Below are 18358 nucleotides of genomic sequence, written 5' to 3'. Positions count from 1 at the left end.
ACACAGCCCACTTCCTAAACTCTGACGCATACTCCTCAGCAGTACTGCGTCCTTGTCTAAGGTTTTTGAGCTTACGTTCGGCCGTGGCGGCACTATCTGGATCATCGTAGATGACCGCCATGGCCTTAAAAAACTCCTGGACAGAAGACAGAGCAGGATGCTCATCAGGTAAGCCATAAGCCCACGTCTGGGAATCTGCATGCAATAGTGTCTTGATAAGAGTGACCTTCTGAGCCTCGGTTCCCGAGGACACAGGTTTCATCTCAAAGTAAGACAGCACTCTGTGACGGAAATTCTGGAAATCTGACCTTGTGCCTGAAAATTTCTCAGGAATGTTCATTTTAGGCTCGCTAAGAGCCGGGGGAGGTAGAACGTTAAGTGGTGATTGCAACCTTTGGACAGTCTCATTTAACTGAGTAATCTGAGCATGCTGTGCAGTTACAGTAATCTTCAGCTGTTCTAACTCTGCCCTTACAGTCTGAAGCTGGTTTATCACCCCCTCCATCTTACTTCTTTATGGTCTGTGTTTCTGTAACGATTGGTGTCAGCAAGAGGCACAAATATCTGATTAAGTGGTGATATACAGAATCACCACTAATGCAGATATGTTAGAGTGAAATAGTAAGTATCTTCCTGATGGTAAATCAGCGGAAGGCTCACTAACACGGTAAGTGCCTGAAATGATCTACTCAGACCAGTGTCACACCCCAAACCTTGATTATTGGGGATCCGCAGTATCGCCAATAATACAAGGATAGACCCGATTATATAGCAATCTGCGGAATTGCTAATAATGCGGGTAGATGTAAAGCAGTGGACACACGAACAACATGAAAATATACAAAGCAGTAAATATTCACAAAGTTGTGGAAATATCCACCACACGGCAATTCCTCAGAGGTGTGGTTACCTCTGAATGGGAACCCCGTGTGTGAGATCCCCCAAAGTGGCAGTGGAGGAATCTCGGCCTCTGGCAGTAACGGTCTGCTAGGGCCGGCGTCTCAGGGAGGCAAGCCTCAGATAATAACCCAACAGTAGGAGACGTTCCACTGAAGGGAGCAAGGTCAGACAGAAAGAGGTTCGGCAACAGTACAGGCGGCAACAGTACAGAGACGTGAGACGAGAGAATAGTCAGGAACCAAGCCAATAGTCGTTAACGGTACGGGCTGGCAGAGTACAGAATCAGGAAGCAGAAGAGAAGTCAAGACAGGCACAGAATCATACACAGAGAATCAATAACAATAATAATAATCTCCTAGTCTAGGTGTGAAGTCCTTGGTTTCAACACCTGGGATCTAGTCTAAGGTCTGAGTGCTGACACAGGGTATCGCAAACACAGACAAAGTGTGACTGAAAAGCACTTCCTTATATACTGCCTGGGAGAGAAGTCTCCACCCCAGGCAGCAACCAATCAGAGCAGGCTAAAATGTCAGCTGACCTCCAGGTCAGCTGACACGCTTTCTAAGAGTATAAAGGCGTGTCTGGTGTGCGGCCGCACCCCCTAGAGGCAAGATGGCAGAACCCTGGTGAACAGCATGTTGGTGAGTTTGGAGCAGAGTGCTCGGACGGGTGTGTGCAGCGGATGCGGACGAATTTCCGCATCCCGCGTTGGAAGGTCCGCTTGCCGGACTGGATGCGACCATATTTCCGCAATCCATCCGGCGTTGCAGATTTTTCGTTACAGTAGATATGCAGTGAGGTGAGTTCACTGAACACAAAAGGTAGTTATATGCAGAGAGGTGAGTTCACTCAACACAAAGGTAGTTATATATGCAGTGAGGTGAGTTCACTCAACACAAAGGTAGTTATATGCAGTGAGGTGAGTTCACTCAACACAAAAGGTAGATATGCAGTGAGGTGAGTTCACTGAACACAAAAGGTAGTTATATGCAGAGAGGTGAGTTCACTCAACACAAAGGTAGCTATATACAGTGAGGTGAGTTCACTGAACACAAAAGGTAGTAATATGTAGAGAGGTGAGTTCACTCAACACAAAAGGTAGATATGCAGTGAGGTGAGTTCACTCAACACAAAGGTAGTTATATATGCAGTGAGGTGAGTTCACTGAACACAAAAGGTAGTAATATGTAGAGAGGTGAGTTCACTCAACACAAAAGGTAGATATGCAGTGAGGTGAGTTCACTGAACACAAAAGGTAGTTATATGCAGAGAGGTGAGTTCACTCAACACAAAAGGTAGATATGCAGTGAGGTGAGTTCACTGAACAGAAAAGGTAGTTATATGCAGAGAGGTGAGTTCACTGAACACAAAAGGTAGATATGCAGTGAGGTGAGTTCACTGAACACAAAAGGTAGTTATCTGCAGAGAGGTGAGTTCACTCAACACAAAGGTAGCTATATGCAGTGAGGTGAGTTCACTCAACCCAAAGGTAGTTATATATGCAGCGAGGTGAGTTCATTCAACACAAAGGTAGTTATATGCAGTGAGGTGAGTTCACTCAACAGAAAAGGTAGTTATATGCAGAGAGGTGAGTTCACTCAACACAAAAGGTAGATATGCAGTGAGGTGAGTTCACTGAACACAAAAGGTAGTTATATGCAGAGAGGTGAGTTCACTCAACACAAAGGTAGTTATATATGCAGTGAGGTGAGTTCACTCAACACAAAGGTAGTTATATGCAGTGAGGTGAGTTCACTGAACACAAAAGGTAGATATGCAGTGAGGTGAGTTCACTGAACACAAAAGGTAGTTATATGCAGAGAGGTGAGTTCACTTAACACAAAGGTAGTTATATGCAGTGAGGTGAGTTCACTGAACACAAAAGGTAGTTATATGCAGAGAGGTGAGTTCACTCAACACAAAGGTAGCTATATGCAGTGAGGTGAGTTCACTCAACCCAAAGGTAGTTATATATGCAGCGAGGTGAGTTCACTCAACACAAAGGTAGTTATATGCATCGAGGTGAGTTCACTGAACACAAAAGGTAGTTATATGCACAGAGTTGAGTTCACTTAACACAAAGGTAGTTATATATGCAGCGAGGTGAGTTCACTGAACACAAAAGGTAGTTATATGCAGAGAGGTGAGTTCACTCAACACAAAGGTAGTTATATGCAGTGAGGTGAGTTCACTCAACCAAAAGGTAGTTATATATGCAGTGAGGTGAGTTCACTGAACACAAAAGGTAGTTATATGCAGAGAGGTGAGTTCACTCAACACAAAGGTAGCTATATGCAGTGAGGTGAGTTCACTCAACCCAAAGGTAGTTATATATGCAGCGAGGTGAGTTCACTCAACACAAAGGTAGTTATATGCATCGAGGTGAGTTCACTGAACACAAAAGGTAGTTATATGCACAGAGTTGAGTTCACTTAACACAAAGGTAGTTATATATGCAGCGAGGTGAGTTCACTGAACACAAAAGGTAGTTATATGCAGAGAGGTGAGTTCACTCAACACAAAGGTAGTTATATGCAGTGAGGTGAGTTCACTCAACCAAAAGGTAGTTATATATGCAGTGAGGTGAGTTCACTCAACCAAAAGGTAGTTATATATGCAGAGAGGTGAGTTCACTCAACACAAAAGGTAGTTATATGCAGAGAGGTGAGTTCACTCAACACAAAAGGTAGATATGCAGTGAGGTGAGTTCACTCAACACAAAAGGTAGTTATATGCAGTGAGGTGAGTTCACTGAACACAAAAGGTAGTTATATGCAGAGAGGTGAGTTCACTCAACACAAAAGGTAGATATGCAGTGAGGTGAGTTCACTGAACACAAAAGATAGTTATATGCAGTGAGGTGAGTTCACTCAACCCAAAGGTAGTTATATATGCAGCGAGGTGAGTTCACTCAACACAAAGGTAGTTATATGCAGTGAGGTGAGTTCACTGAACACAAAAGGTAGTTATATGCACAGAGTCGAGTTCACTTAACACAAAGGTAGTTATATATGCAGTGAGGTGAGTTCACTGAACACAAAAGGTAGTTATATGCAGAGAGGTGAGTTCACTCAACACAAAGGTAGTTATATGCAGTGAGGTGAGTTCACTCAACCCAAAGGTAGTTATATATGCAGTGAGGTGAGTTCACTCAACCAAAAGGTAGTTATATATGCAGTGAGGTGAGTTCACTCAACCAAAAGGTAGTTATATATGCAGAGAGGTGAGTTCACTCAACACAAAAGCTAGTTATATGCAGAGAGGTGAGTTCACTCAACACAAAAGGTAGATATGCAGTGAGGTGAGTTCACTGAACACAAAAGGTAGTTATATGCAGAGAGGTGAGTTCACTTAACACAAAGGTAGTTATACGCAGTGAGGTGAGTTCACTGAACACAAAAGGTAGTTATATGTAGAGAGGTGAGTTCACTCAACACAAAAGGTAGATATGCAGTGAGGTGAGTTCACTGAACACAAAAGGTAGTTATATGCAGAGAGGTGAGTTCACTCAACACAAAGGTAGCTATATACAGTGAGGTGAGTTCACTCAACCCAAAGGTAGTTATATATGCAGTGAGGTGAGTTCATTCAACACAAAGGTAGTTGTCACAGGAGCCCTAGTGGTCAGACCGCAAATTGCCTTCCAATCGGTTTCAGCACACAGACCATGCAAGCTTTGGGCGCGATCTTTGCGCAGAAGCCGACAGAAATTTGGGCAGCAGCCCGACCAGAAGGGAGCCTGTGGGTTACGGAAATACACTTTACACACTAGTTCAGGTAAAACTGCCACCACCTCTGTTACCATGGGACAGAGGAGCCCGCTGACTGTCTGAACCTAGATCTACAAATAAAAACGGTTAAAACACGCTGTATTCTGTCTAGCTAGCAACAATACAATAGTAGCGTCTCTTCATAAGTCTGGTTCAGTTTGTGCGGCTGCGAAGCAGGGTAGCGGAACAGTGAATGACTTGGATAAAGTCGTTTATTCACGGCAATATAAATAGTTAATATATACAGACAATTATTAAAATCAACAATTATTAAAACAGTAATAGCCAGTATGAAAAATAAAAGAAAGGGAGAAAAAATACTTTGTGGGAAAATCATCAAGTCCTTGGTTCCAAGTTCCGCAAAGTTCTTTGTTCCAGCTAAGTTTAGGCAAAATGGAATATGTCCTTTTTTTCAGTTCAGACAAGATGGCCGATCAAGATGGCCGCTAGCCATGTGTCCTTTGTTTCAGCTCAGACAAGATGGCCACCACTTGTTCCTCACGGTGGCCGTGTGTTCATGAAGGTGGAAAAATGGAGGAATGAGGGAAGAGCCCCTCGCATATGTTTTTGATGAAGCTGGTTTGGGGGTGTGGTAATGCCGGCCCCCTCTGAGTTACCACCCAATGACAGTTCATTCCCTCTGAGAGATTTTAGGGCTAAACTTATAAAGTGCTGTAACTCATGAACGATACATGTCATATTCAGGGGGATAGCAGATTCATACTTTTCGGAAAATACCGATTAATATGACATCAGACATGGCTAGGGCAACGGATCAGGTTCCTGGGAAGGGTCAAACCTCAATAACCGGATGGACTATCACAATGAATTTCATATCAGCACGATGGCCAGATTTTACCGAACAAGACGATATGAATTTTATAGCTGTGCGAGGTATGGTTGCCATATAATCGTCAAGAAACCATACCCCACATGCATTCATATCTGGCCTGGTCGGAGCCGCTTCGGCTGGCTTTCTATGGCCCCCCTGTGGAGATTAGCTTCCTGAAATCAAGGGTTTGTTCCTGCTCATTAGCTTATCAAAAGAGCCACCCTGCAGTTAAGCTGATGTCTTCTCTCTGCTGAGAAAAGACAGATGCTCTTACACAATCAATCCAGATTATATTGATCCGAAGCGCAACTGATGCAGAGAATCGAGTGCGATCGCTTTTTCTTCACGGGCGGTTCCAGGACGCATTTGCGGCCCTGCAACCATCCGTGACAGCCCCCCCTCTTGTCTGCGGCTTAGACACACACCTGCAAGATGTGTGGTGGCGCCGCTAACCTGGCTGACGGGTCTCGGGTTGCCGGTACGGCGGGAAAACCCATTGGAGCCTGTGGCTCGGTTTCCCTGGACAGGTCGCGGTCCGCCACCTACAGGCTTGACCCGACATGGACCGTTCCGGCTTGGGCGTTTGCGCCACTGCGTTCGGATGGGGCGTCTGCCAGGACTGCTGACAACGAGCAGTGGTTTGGGTAGGTCAACAGCCAGCCCACGCAGGGGTTCCCTGCGAAGTGGCTGTGGACCTAAGGGAACATTGCGGGAATCCCTGGACCTTCCCAGCTCCTGACAGATGGCACATGCTTTGCAGTAGTTTGCTACATCCCAGTTCATCCTGGGCCAATAAAACTGTCTCCGAATACAGGCGAGTGTCTTGCGGACACCAGAGTGTCCTGTCAGGGAATTATCATGTGCGGATTTCAGAACATGTCCCCTGAACGCACTCGGGACCACAAGCCATTTGGTATTCGCCTGCGGCTTACCTGTAGGGGGCTGTACAGACTCGCTGTACAGTCTCCCACCTTCCCAGTACACCTTGAAAGTGGCCCCGTCTGCAAGGGACTCAGAGGCTTGCTGCCTGAGCACCTCCAGGCTTGGGTCGCTTTGTAGTGCTGCTGTGAGGACGCGGTCAGTTTCAGCCAACTGGCTCATGTCACACGAGGCCAGCGGCTGAAAGGTCTCATCCCTGCGGTCAGAGGAGGGGGAGGAGGCCGGAACCTCCTCCACCTGTTCTGACCCAATGACAGTTCATTCCCTCTGAGAGATTTTAGGGCTAAACTTATAAAGTGCCGTAACTCATGAACCATACATGTCATATTTAGGGGGATAGCATATTCATACTTGTCGGAAAATACCGATTAATATGACATCAGACATGGCTAGGGCAGCGGGTCAGGTTCCTGGGAAGGGTCATACCTCAATAACCGGACAGACTATCACAATGAATTTCATATCAGCACGATGGCCAGATTTTACCGAACAAGTCGATATGAATTTTATAGCTGTGCGAGGTATGGTTGCCATATAATCGTCAAGAAACCATACCTCACATGCATTCATATCTGGCCTGGTCAGAGCCGCTTCGGCTGGCTTTCTATGCCCCCCCCCCCCATGTGGAGATTAGCTTCCTGAACTCAAGGGTTTGTTCCTGCTCATTAGCATATCAAAAGAGCCACCCTGCAGTTAAGCTGATGTCTTCTCTCTGCTGAGAAAAGACAGATGCTCCTACACAATCAATCCAGATTCTATTGATCTGAAGCGCAATCGATGCAGAGAATCGAGTGCGATCGCTTTTTCTTCACGGGCGGTTCCAGGACACATCTGCGGCCCCGCAACCATCCGTGACAGTAGTTATATGCAGTGAGGTGAGTTCACTGAACACAAAAGGTAGTTATATCCAGAGAGGTGAGTTCACTCAACACAAATGGTAGATATGCAGTGAGGTGAGTTCACTGAACACAAAAGGTAGTTATATGCAGAGAGGTGAGTTCACTCAACACAAAGGTAGCTATATGCAGTGAGGTGAGTTCACTCAACCCAAAGGTAGTTATATATGCAGTGTGGTGAGTTCACTCAACACAAAGGTAGTTATATGCAGTGAGATGAGTTCACTCAACCCAAAGGTAGTTATATGCAGTGAGGTGAGTTCACTCAACACAAAAGGTAGATATGCAGTGAGGTGAGTTCACTCAACTTAAAAGGTAGTTATATGCAGTTAGGCAAGTTCACTCAACACAAAAGGTAGTTATGTGCAGCGAGGTGGGTTCACTCAACACAAATGTAGGTGTATGCAGTAATGAGGTGGGTTAACTAAACACAACAGGTACTAGTAGTAGGTAAATGCAGTACTGGGTGGGTAGTACAATGTGCAGCTCCCTGTCACACACACAGGTAGTCACTGAATGTGCTGCTGATGCTGGGTGGGCTGCTGGCAGTGGGACACACACAGTATGAATTAGCAATGCTGTCTAAGCAACACAAGTGTCTCACACACACAGGTAGTCACTGAATGTGCTTCTGCTGTTGGTGGGCTGCTTGCAGTGGGACACACACAGTATGAATTAGCAATGCTGTCTAAGCAACACAAGTGTCTCACACACAGGTAGTCACTGAATGTGCTGCTGCTGCTGCTGCTGCTGCTGGGCTGCTGGCAGTGGGACACACAGTATAAATTAGCAATGCTGTCTAAGCAACACAAGTGTCAGTTTCAAACACAGAAAAAAAAATTGATCACACGAGCAGGATGAGCTCTGAAAAGAGCTGTTCTGGGGCGCTATTATAGCAATAAGATTCAGCTAGGAGCAAACTAAGAAGGCAAGAGCCTGACTAATCTGTCCCTAGGAGAACAAGTCTGCAGCAGCTGTCCCTAGTCTGTCTCTAACAGGCACACAAGTGAGGCTAATGGCTGCCGGAGCCTGCCTTATATAAGGGGGGGTGGGGCTCCAGAGCTTAGTATAGCCGGATTGGCTACAATGTGCCTGCTGACTGTGATGCAGAGGGTGAAAGTTGACCTTCATAGAGCATTATGGGGCGAATCGAACTTCCGTGAAAGTCCGCCGGCGAAGGCGAACCGCCCGGGGTTCGCCTGGAACCGTTCGCCGGCGAACCCGTTCGGCCCACCTCTAGTACAAGCAAGGTTCCTGGTTTTCCAGCGAGTCATAGGTTGAAAGTGCTTCCGCACTGATAAGGCTTTGGCGGATTATGTGAGCCGCGGGACGCCTAAGCATCTTCCTTCGTTCGTCCGCCGGCTCTGCTGGGTGTGTGAGACGTCAGGGGTTTCCAGGCTCCACCCACCAACCGGTTTCACGCATGCACGCTTCCTCAGGGTGCGGCTAGCAGATCATAATTCACACAACTTATGCTCTGTAACCTCCCTCACTCCACCCACCAGGGCGGTATCCATTCTCTGGCTATTTCCTGCCGATCAAAGTGCAGGCACAATCCCTGCATCTAATTTTCATTGTTGAGATGGACAGAAGTTTTACCCTATGGTAAAGCATTGCTTTTTTAACCTTTTGTGGATGCATTGGTTCTGGCCCCTTAGCCTCCCTGGCAGTAGGATTATTTCCAGACTATAGGGTCTAAAAGCAGTGCAATTTTTTGCAGGCTTTACAACCCTAAAATTGTGGGGGAAAATCATGCTGCTAGAGAGCCTGCAGCAGCCCCTGCACTTAATCACCTTCCTGGGATCCAGCGCTGCAGTTCTTTCTCCGTCCCCAGGGAGGCGCTGTAACCCTGAAGTGAGATCGCTGGCTGTCACCAATCATGACGACAGACGGTGATCTCACCACAGGGATGCAAAGCCTCCGTAGACAGGATGGAGAATGGCTGCCTGTGCCTTGATCCCGAGGGAGGTGAGTTAAAACACTCTCTGCACAAGCCTCCCTGCGGCTATCATGAGTAAGGCTCGGGGTTATCGCTCCTAGATGTTTTTTTTTCCAAACAGGGCCTGGCTCGGGGATACCCGCAGGGAGGTTAAGGTCCAGATACCCCAAGGGAGGTTAAGGTCACTGTGATTGGCTCATAGTGATCACAGGGTCAGGAGACAATGACAATGGCAATGGAAGTTTGAACTCTATGCCCTGTTAGGAATAAGAGGCTTCTAATGGTGTAGATTTCAATCAGCTGCATCCCCAACATTTTAACATAATTTAAAAAATGTTTAGAAATCTAATCTTTATTATTTTCTGTGCTGTCAGATTGTTGGTAGACTTCACAGAGAACTCACTTCTGCAATATTTGCTCCATCTGATAAGGCTTTCTGCTATTTCTAAAACAGCTTCCCAAGAAGTTGTATCATAATTCAACTATCATTTTTTTATGTCTCAGACAAAGCAGACATATACCTGCTGGATTATACCTAAAGCCTATTCATTTGCATAATCATTCACTTGCTCATATGATGCTAGCTATTTGAAAATACCTTTTGTTTTAGGAAGGCAAATGTTTATGTGCTGTATCTGTTTATCTCTCCATCTATCTACTGATTGCTCTATTACATTGTAAAGGGTGCCTATATACTTGTTGATTGCCCCAAGCGTATTCGATCATAATGATCAAATCTGCCAACATCTATGCCGCAATATGGCTGCCCGATCATAATTTCAATTCAATTAATCATGCAAGCTAGAAAGATCTTAAAGGGATCAGTTGGGTGCAGCTTTAGCAGCGTTTAATTTCAGGATTGCCAATGGATCTGGTGGACCCCTGGCTGGTCTCCCCCCATCTAAAATGTGCTCCCCCCTAAGCCATGCAGAGTGTTGTCAGAGGAGTGTATGCACTTGTGTCCGCTGGCACGCTCCTCCTCTGCCCTGTGTCCTTTCTCCATGTACGCTCGTGCACCTGTATTCTGTGGCATGAAGGCATCATAAGATGACACGGTACATGCGCTGGGTCACAGGGAAAGGCGCATGTAAAACGGACATGGGAGTAGCGCACCAGTGGACAGCTGAGTGCTCTCCTGCTGCTAACAATCTGGTCAACCAGGGCATGCTCATCAGATGGGGGAGACCTGGTGGATCGGCACGTGGCGGCAGTGGCTCCATAGATTTTAAATAGATTTCATACCATCAGATTTGATGAATGAATTTGGAAGCCATCTATTAGTGTATGGCCACCCTAAGCTTAACTTATAGGCAGGCCTGGATGTACATCACAGGAGCCTGTAGGCACAGATGTCATGGCACCCTAGACTTCGCCCTCCATGAAACTACAAACCCCCACCAAACCACACCGCAAGTGTTCTGGCTGGTCCAAATGTCAGCTCTCCCTTATTTCCTTTGCCCGTCATAGGTGCCCTTAGTATCAGGTAACCACAGGTTCTCTCAGTATTAAGTAGCTACAGATGAACTTTAGTATTAAGTAGCCAGAGGTTTCCCTTCCTGAAGGGAGATTTCCTTATTGAAATGCTGAGAGCCGAGTGAGTAACCTCTTATTTACACTCCGCTTGGGACTCTGCATGGGGAAGGAGAGAGGGAGGCACTCTAGAAGCAGACGCCTTGCTATCAGGCACCTGTACACACGTGCCTACAGTGCCTTATGGTTAATCCGGTCCTGCTTATAGGAAATATTTTGCTAGGTGGATAAAATTAGCATTGTAAGTAAATTATAACCAGTATTATAAAATGCAGGCTACAGTGGAAGCTTTGTTTCATGCCTGAAGGGTGATGCAAAAGTCCATAGCCACAAACAGAAATAAAGGTCTCAGAAGCAAAACATTTTTTTTGTATAATCTTTTTTTTTAGTTTTGATGCATTTTCTTCAGACCATGCTGAAAGCATTGGAAAATATTTGTTGAAAAAAAACGAAATCTCTTCTTTCTGTGTGAGTCTGTGGAATTTGGGATCACCCCTCTTATGCTCTTATTACTGCAGGTGTACAGTATTTAGCTTCACAAATCAAATAAGATACATTATCTCACCATATCTCACCATTTCCAATTGTATGTCTAGTGAAAGTCCTATACTGTTTTTGAAAAAGGCAAGAAAGGATCCCAGTGCACAGATCAACAGGAAACCCCAGCAGCAAGTTCAAAATTGCTTTTATTGAGGGGCCAAAATAAAAAAAATAGTCTAAGTTGTGGGCCAGATTGTTTATTAAGATTTAACTGTTATTTATCAATATCACACTAGGGGCTTGATTCACAAAGCGGTGCTAACTGTTAGCACTCCTGTGAAAACCCCCTTAGCAGGTCTAAACAAGCTTTTCGCGCATAAAACTTTACGCGCGTACTGCACAGAGCGCAGGGCGCTCCGCGCGAAGTGCCCATGAAAGCCTATGGGACTTAGCGCGCGTAAAACTTTGCGCGCGTAAAACTTTGCGCGCGCAAAGTTAGCACGCGATCTAATTGAGAAATCTGGAGCTAACCTACTTAGCACCCTGCTTAGCGCGTCTAAAGACTTTAGACGTGCTAAGTAGGTTAGCACCGCTTTGTGAATCAAGCCCTAAGTGGCATAATTATAGTGACCATGTGGGGGCTGGATACCTCTCTTTCCCCTTCTGCAGAGTAGCAGTTTAATATTTACCTGCTCCAGGCCTGCTTCATGTGTCCTCAGCCACATATGCTCTATTCTGCATGTTTCTCGCTCTCAATGCATGATGATCGGGAGGAGGAGGTATAGAAGCATAGAGCGTGCAGCTGCCGGGAAGTACAGAAGGGACATGATGCATTACTGGAGCAGGTAAATGCCTGCTCTGCTACACTGCTATGTGGAGAGAGGGTTCTGGAGGGGAGAGGTGTGTAGAAGGGCTGCACGATTTTAGGAAAAAATTGAAATTGCGATTTTTCTCTCAAAAATTGCAATTTCGATTGTATTCACGATTTTCTTCAAAACAAGCTGTAGCACTAAATTTACAATGCCCCCAGTATAGGTTAGCCTGGTAGGTGCCTCCAGTATAGGTAACCAGTATAGTTGCCCCCAGTATAGGTTAGCCAGGTAGGTGCCTTCAGTATAGGTAACCAGTATAGTTGCCCCCAGTATAGGTTAGCCAGGTAGGTTCCTTCAGTATAGGTAGCCAGTATAGTTGTCCCCAGTATAGGTTAGCCTGGTAGGTGCCTCCAGTATAGGTAACCAGTATAGGTTAGCCAGGTATGTGCCTTCAACATAGGTAGCCAGTATAGTTTCCCCCAGTATAGGTTAGCCAGGTTGATGCCTCCAGTATAGGTAGCCAGTGTAGTTGCCTTCGGTATTGGTTAGCTAGGTAGGTGCCTCCAGTGTAGGTAGCCACAGCCAGTATAGTTGCCCCCAGTATAGTTTAGCCAAATAGGTGCCTTCAGTATAGGTAGCCAGTATAGTTGCCCCCAGTATAGGTTAGCCAGGTAGGTGCCTTCAATATAGGTAGCCAGTGTAGTTGCCTTCAGTATAGGTTAGCTAGGTAGGTGCCTCCAGTGTAGGTAGCCAAAGCCAGTATAGTTGCTCCGTATAGGTTTCCCACATAGGTGCCTTCAGTATAGGTAGCCAGTGTAGTTGTCTTCAGTTTAGGTTAGCTAGGTAGGTGCCTCCAGTGTAGGTAGCCACAGCCAGTATAGTTGCCCCCAGTATAGGTTAGCTAGGTAGGTGCCTTCAGTATAGGTAGCCAGGCAGCATAGGTGTAGCTGCGAGGGAGAGCGGGCATAGCATAGAAACAACTTACCATTCGGGATGACACCAGCAGCTTCTATTTTCTTCCTTCTTCCTCTCCCAGTTGTCCATCGTGTTGGTACCAGCGTTGGTACCCCTGTCCTGACATGCCGTTATGTCATCATAGGGGGCGCTGTTACCAATGCGACTGCCGCCTGGGAGAGGAAGTACAAAGAAGCTGCGGGGGATCCTGGAAGGTGAGTTGCACTATCATTAATGCGTGGGAACGTGGCGGGTTGCGGCAGGACGTGGAAAAATATACGAGTTAAAAATAACCGCTTTGATGATTACGTAATCGTCATGCCACACATCACGATTTTAATTTAATTATGCAGTCCTAGTGTGTAGGTGTGTGTTCTACCAGCCACAAGCAGGTGGATTCGAGAAGGCCGCGAGCTAATTTTGCAGGTGGTCCCGTGGGTTGTTGCTGCACCCCGACTCAAACTGACAATGTTTCAACCAGAAACAGTCATCCTCTGGATGGGAAGGCATTGTACTGTCGTTTTTTTACAGCTTACAGTGATGTACATTTGAAGCTCTGGAGGGGCACATAAAATGGCAAGAAGGGCCACATTTGGCCCGTGGGCCTGAAGTTCGACACCTGTATCTTAGGTGATAATTTTTCAACTTCTGCTTAAAATAACTTTTCAACACTCTACAATTCAAAAAGTACCAAATGTAGATGCGTTAAACTGGAGATACAAAAAACATCTTTCAAGCAGTGAGTCTTTTATATTATGCAGTTGAATCATACGCTAGACAAATAAGAAGAGATCATTATGAGATAAAGAAATAAGGAGAGAACATTTCTAAGATACTTTTTGTGAATCAAGCCTATAATGCCTTTTGCTTCTTAGGATTCCTCGGTTTGCAAAGGTGCCATCCATGCTGGAGTTTTAGATAATAAAGGAGGGCTAGTGACAGTGGAGAAGACTCCTGGTCAAGCCAGCTATTATGGATCAACCAGTAATGGAATCACAACAAAAGACTATGGATCTTGGCCTGGGTCATTTGCATTCCCTACCAAAAAAACAACAGGTATTTTTCTTTTCAAATGAAATTTTACTTTCATTGATAAAAAAAGTAATTCCATTATGTTTAGATTTCGTAGCTTGGTTTATAAGCATAGATTAAAAACAAACAGCCAGCTCTCATTGCCGCCAATAGCAAAACGAATGAGCCCAACCTCATTTTGTACTTTGAGACTTTTATACATTTCTTCTATCTCATTCTCTACTCTAAGGCATTGGTAATTTTTATGTATACCCCTCCAAATGCTTTTTGTCTATGCTCTGATGTCTACATAATTATTTTTTGTTTTTTATATAGGAAACATTATTTTTTATTTTTTAGAATTTCCTTGCTGTGAGATCAGGACAGTTTTTTTTTTAATTACCTTCTGTCTCTGCTCTGCAACCCACTTAATATTTTGTCACAAGGAGATACAGATTGCCCAGCAAGCTCACAGTAAACCAAATCTCGTAGGAGTGTGTAAGGGGCTAAAAACCACCAAAAATCCCTCTTGCTAAAAATGCTATGAATTCAGGTTGGAGTGAGCATATGTACCACGGTGCATCACTGCTGAATATGCAAATCACCTCTCTGATGTCCCTTAAAGCTAAACACACCTCCAGAACCGCTGGAATGAAATGATGTGCCAGTTATTTGTACAGAGCCATACTAATCCAACATGCATATAGACTGCTTGGAATTGGTTGATCCATGCACTGGTGAGGAATAACCAGTCGAATACATGTTGGATTAGTATGGCACTGTAAAATTGACAAGCTGACTCATTATTGCAGTCCAGCAGTTCTGGAAAGTGTGTAGCTTTTAGGGACAACAAAGGGATAATTTGCATATTCAGCAGTAATGCATTGTGAGACAGCTCATATGCTCATTCCAACCGAAATAATCCTAAATACCTTCTGTTTTAGGAAAGGCAAATTGCTGTTATGAAGAAAATGACCTCTCAATTTTACAATGACTAAGAAAACAATAACTTTTCTCACTACAAAATTACAAATAATGAAATAGTGTTCTGCCTTTGAGAAAACAGACTAATGCATACCTTATACAGTTTACTAAACTGACACAAGATGAGGCCCATTCCAGAAAAAAAAACTGTTTTATGAAAGGGGGCTCTCTAGCTAACTATATCAAGGGGTAGGTTCTCTGGATAACTATATTTAGGGGGCTCTCTGGATAACTATATCAAGACGGGGCTCTCTGGCTACCTATATTGACAGGGGTTATTTGGCTACCTATAATGTCTGCTGCATTTTATGTGTCGGAGGAAAGTTTGCCACGTTTCACATGTCAGAGGTAACATATGCTGCATTTCATGTGTTTGACTTGGAGGTTGTAACATCCACCGAAGCTGCGGTTGCGGGCACGCAGGGTGTCTCCGCAGCTGCCTCGCTTTCCTGCTCAGGGACTTCGCCCGTTCCTCTGGCATCTAGTACGCCGAGGACGGGTTGTCATTTGCCCATAGGGTTGCTGTATCGCGTGGGCGCGCGTGGAGACAGGACCTTTATGCGGGGAGGAGGCGCGTCAGCTGACCAGCCGGACGGCTGACGTCAGAGGAGACTCACGGCGTGCCGGATTGGCTGATTGGTGTGGGCGTGGGGTCTCCTCTGCTTCAAAAGCCTTCAGTGTTCATTCGCAACCTGTCTGCTGTTGCGAATACTTATGTGTTAGCGCTCAGACCTTAGACAGTATCCGGTGTGCTTTGATCTGGGAGGAAACCAGGGATTTCACACAAGACTAGGATTATTTTTATATTATTGTTATTTGATATTCTGTGTATGACTCTGGCTTATCTCTGACCTTGCTCTTGCTTATCGATTCTGTACCTCTGCCTATCTGACTCCGTTGCTGAACTCTGCCTGATATTATACTACTCTCTTGCCTGCCGATTTGGTACTGTACCTGCCCGCCTGTTGCCGATCCTAGCTTGTCTTACTACTCTACTCACCAGTGAGCTCTTGTCACTGGTGAGGTGTTCTCTGATAGTACCCACCAGCTCCTTTGGTGAGGTGTTCACTGATAGTACCCACCAGCTCCTCTGGTGAGGTGCTCACTGATAGTACCCACCAGCTCCTCTGGTGAGGTGCTCCCTGATAGTACCCACCAGCTCCTCTGGTGAGGTGCTCACTGATAGTACCCACCAGCTCCTCTGGTGAGGTCTAGTCAAACTATTCAGTACTGTTACACCAAGCACTATACACTTTGTTATTCTGCTAGCTATACTTGCATTATTGGTGATTCTGCAGTTCACCATATAATCGGGTATAGCGTCTGTATTATCGGTGATACTGCAGATCACACATGATCAGACGTCTGTGTTGCCACACCATTCGTTACAGAGGTAATGTTTGCCGCATTGCATGTGTTGGAGGAAATGTTTGCTGCATTTCATGTGTAGGAGGTAACTTTCATCTGCATTTCATGCATATCATGTTTTAGAGATAATATTTGCTGCATTTATTATTTGATGGTCATAGTAGCTGCATTTACATCTTTGGGGTTACTATTGTAGCATTTAGCATTTTTGGTGTCATCATTATTATAAGATATACTAATAAATTAACCAAAAGAAACACAACGGGAAAATTGATAAACCACACTTTACTACCCAGACATATGGACAGGGTCAGGGAGAGTTCACTTATTTGCGCTTCACATAACTCACCTGAAGCGCAGTGTGCAGCGCATATATGTGAACTCTAGTTATGAAGCAGTGGTCTGGGCGCTCCTCAGTATCACAGAGTTTATCCAAATAACCGTCTCAAGCTGTTAGGAGGATCACTATACAGTGGGGATAGCCCTCCCCTATAACATGTAGAAGAAAGAGTCTGTACAGCGCTCACTCCTCACAGCAGTGCATAAATTCCATAAACCACAGAGATCCCAGTCTTTAGTAGAAATGAATACTCTCACCGGCGTTCAAAGGCTGATTTGCCACAGATCAGCTGAACACGTGTTGTGTAGACTTCCAGGTTTTGCTCTCTTCCCTCTAGTATCACAATTTTGGCTCCATTTTTCCTCAAAAAAAAATACACAATACACCTGGAGGTTGATTCACTAAGCTGCGCTGCTACAACATGTCACTTGACAGTCAGCCTACTGGGCCAATCAAAGTGTAGGAATATCTTTCCTTAAAGCTACTGGACCCATCAGGCTCTGTGTGGGTTCAGTGGAGCGCTAATTAAGTTTAACGAAGCACTCGTTAAACTTTCAGAGCAAAGTGTAATTGAGAAGTGCACGCTATGACTACATCTAAGAATTATTACCACTCACTGCTGTCATTAAGCTGCGTTGCTGTAGCAGCACAGCTTAGTGAATCAACCTTCTTGTCCTCTTGTCTGGGTGCTGAAGTGTAGTAATAGGCAAATTGGGGCAAACATGAACACTAATAACTGGTGCTAGCTCTAACAGAGTACCCTGCATTGCGCTATTAGTGCTACCCCCAGTACATGGGTAACGCAAGCTTTGCTATAGTAATGCGCATTCAGCAAATAGTGTGATGGGCTTTCCCACAGCAATGTTGACTTTATACCTGGGGTCACGCTAACTGCACAAGTTCCTGTACTCTGCTGGTGTTGGTATCAGTATTATTGCCATGTGCTCTCTGGACACGGCAAATGTACTTACCCCACCTGTGCATAGGTGAGGTTGCCTGCAAAACATGCACCATTGGGGAGTCACAAGGACAGGTTTGAGAAACACTGCACTACATAATATTGTGAAATTAGAGTAATATGTTTTTATTATTATTAACGTTCTTATTTTCCCAAATAGTTTATTTAGTTTTCACCTGTTCTCTGCTTTGTTTCCTTCCTTCTATAAACTTCCAAATGGCTGTTTGTTATTCACTGACAGCTCCAAGCTGGAAGTAAAATAAAAAATAAATAAAATAAAAACGTCTCACTTGTGTTAGTGCAAGTTCTATTCTTGATTGAATTGACATTAATGGGGTATTTAACTCACAAGACAGTAATTTGCCTGACTAGTTGGTAACATTAGTTTTTCATACAGTAACAACCTTAGTGAATTGACATTTCACAAAATATTCAGTAAAATCAGCTGTTTCTTTCTATACCAGATGCGGTAATGCTTTGTGAATGGAAAACATTCAATTGCAAAATAACTCTGACATATGTAAGTCTAGCATTTTATTGAACAAACATGCATTCTCACTTTGAGTGATTCTAAAAGATGGAAACTCTGTGTCCTACAGGCATGGATCACGGCAAAGAAGCCAAACAAAGTTGCAAGGAGCAATG

This window comes from Hyperolius riggenbachi, chromosome 6, assembly GCF_040937935.1.
Source record: "Hyperolius riggenbachi isolate aHypRig1 chromosome 6, aHypRig1.pri, whole genome shotgun sequence".
Taxonomy (NCBI): Eukaryota; Metazoa; Chordata; class Amphibia; order Anura; family Hyperoliidae; genus Hyperolius; species Hyperolius riggenbachi.
The sequence above is the reverse complement of the archived record's forward strand: the minus strand, read 5'-3'. Positions refer to the sequence as shown.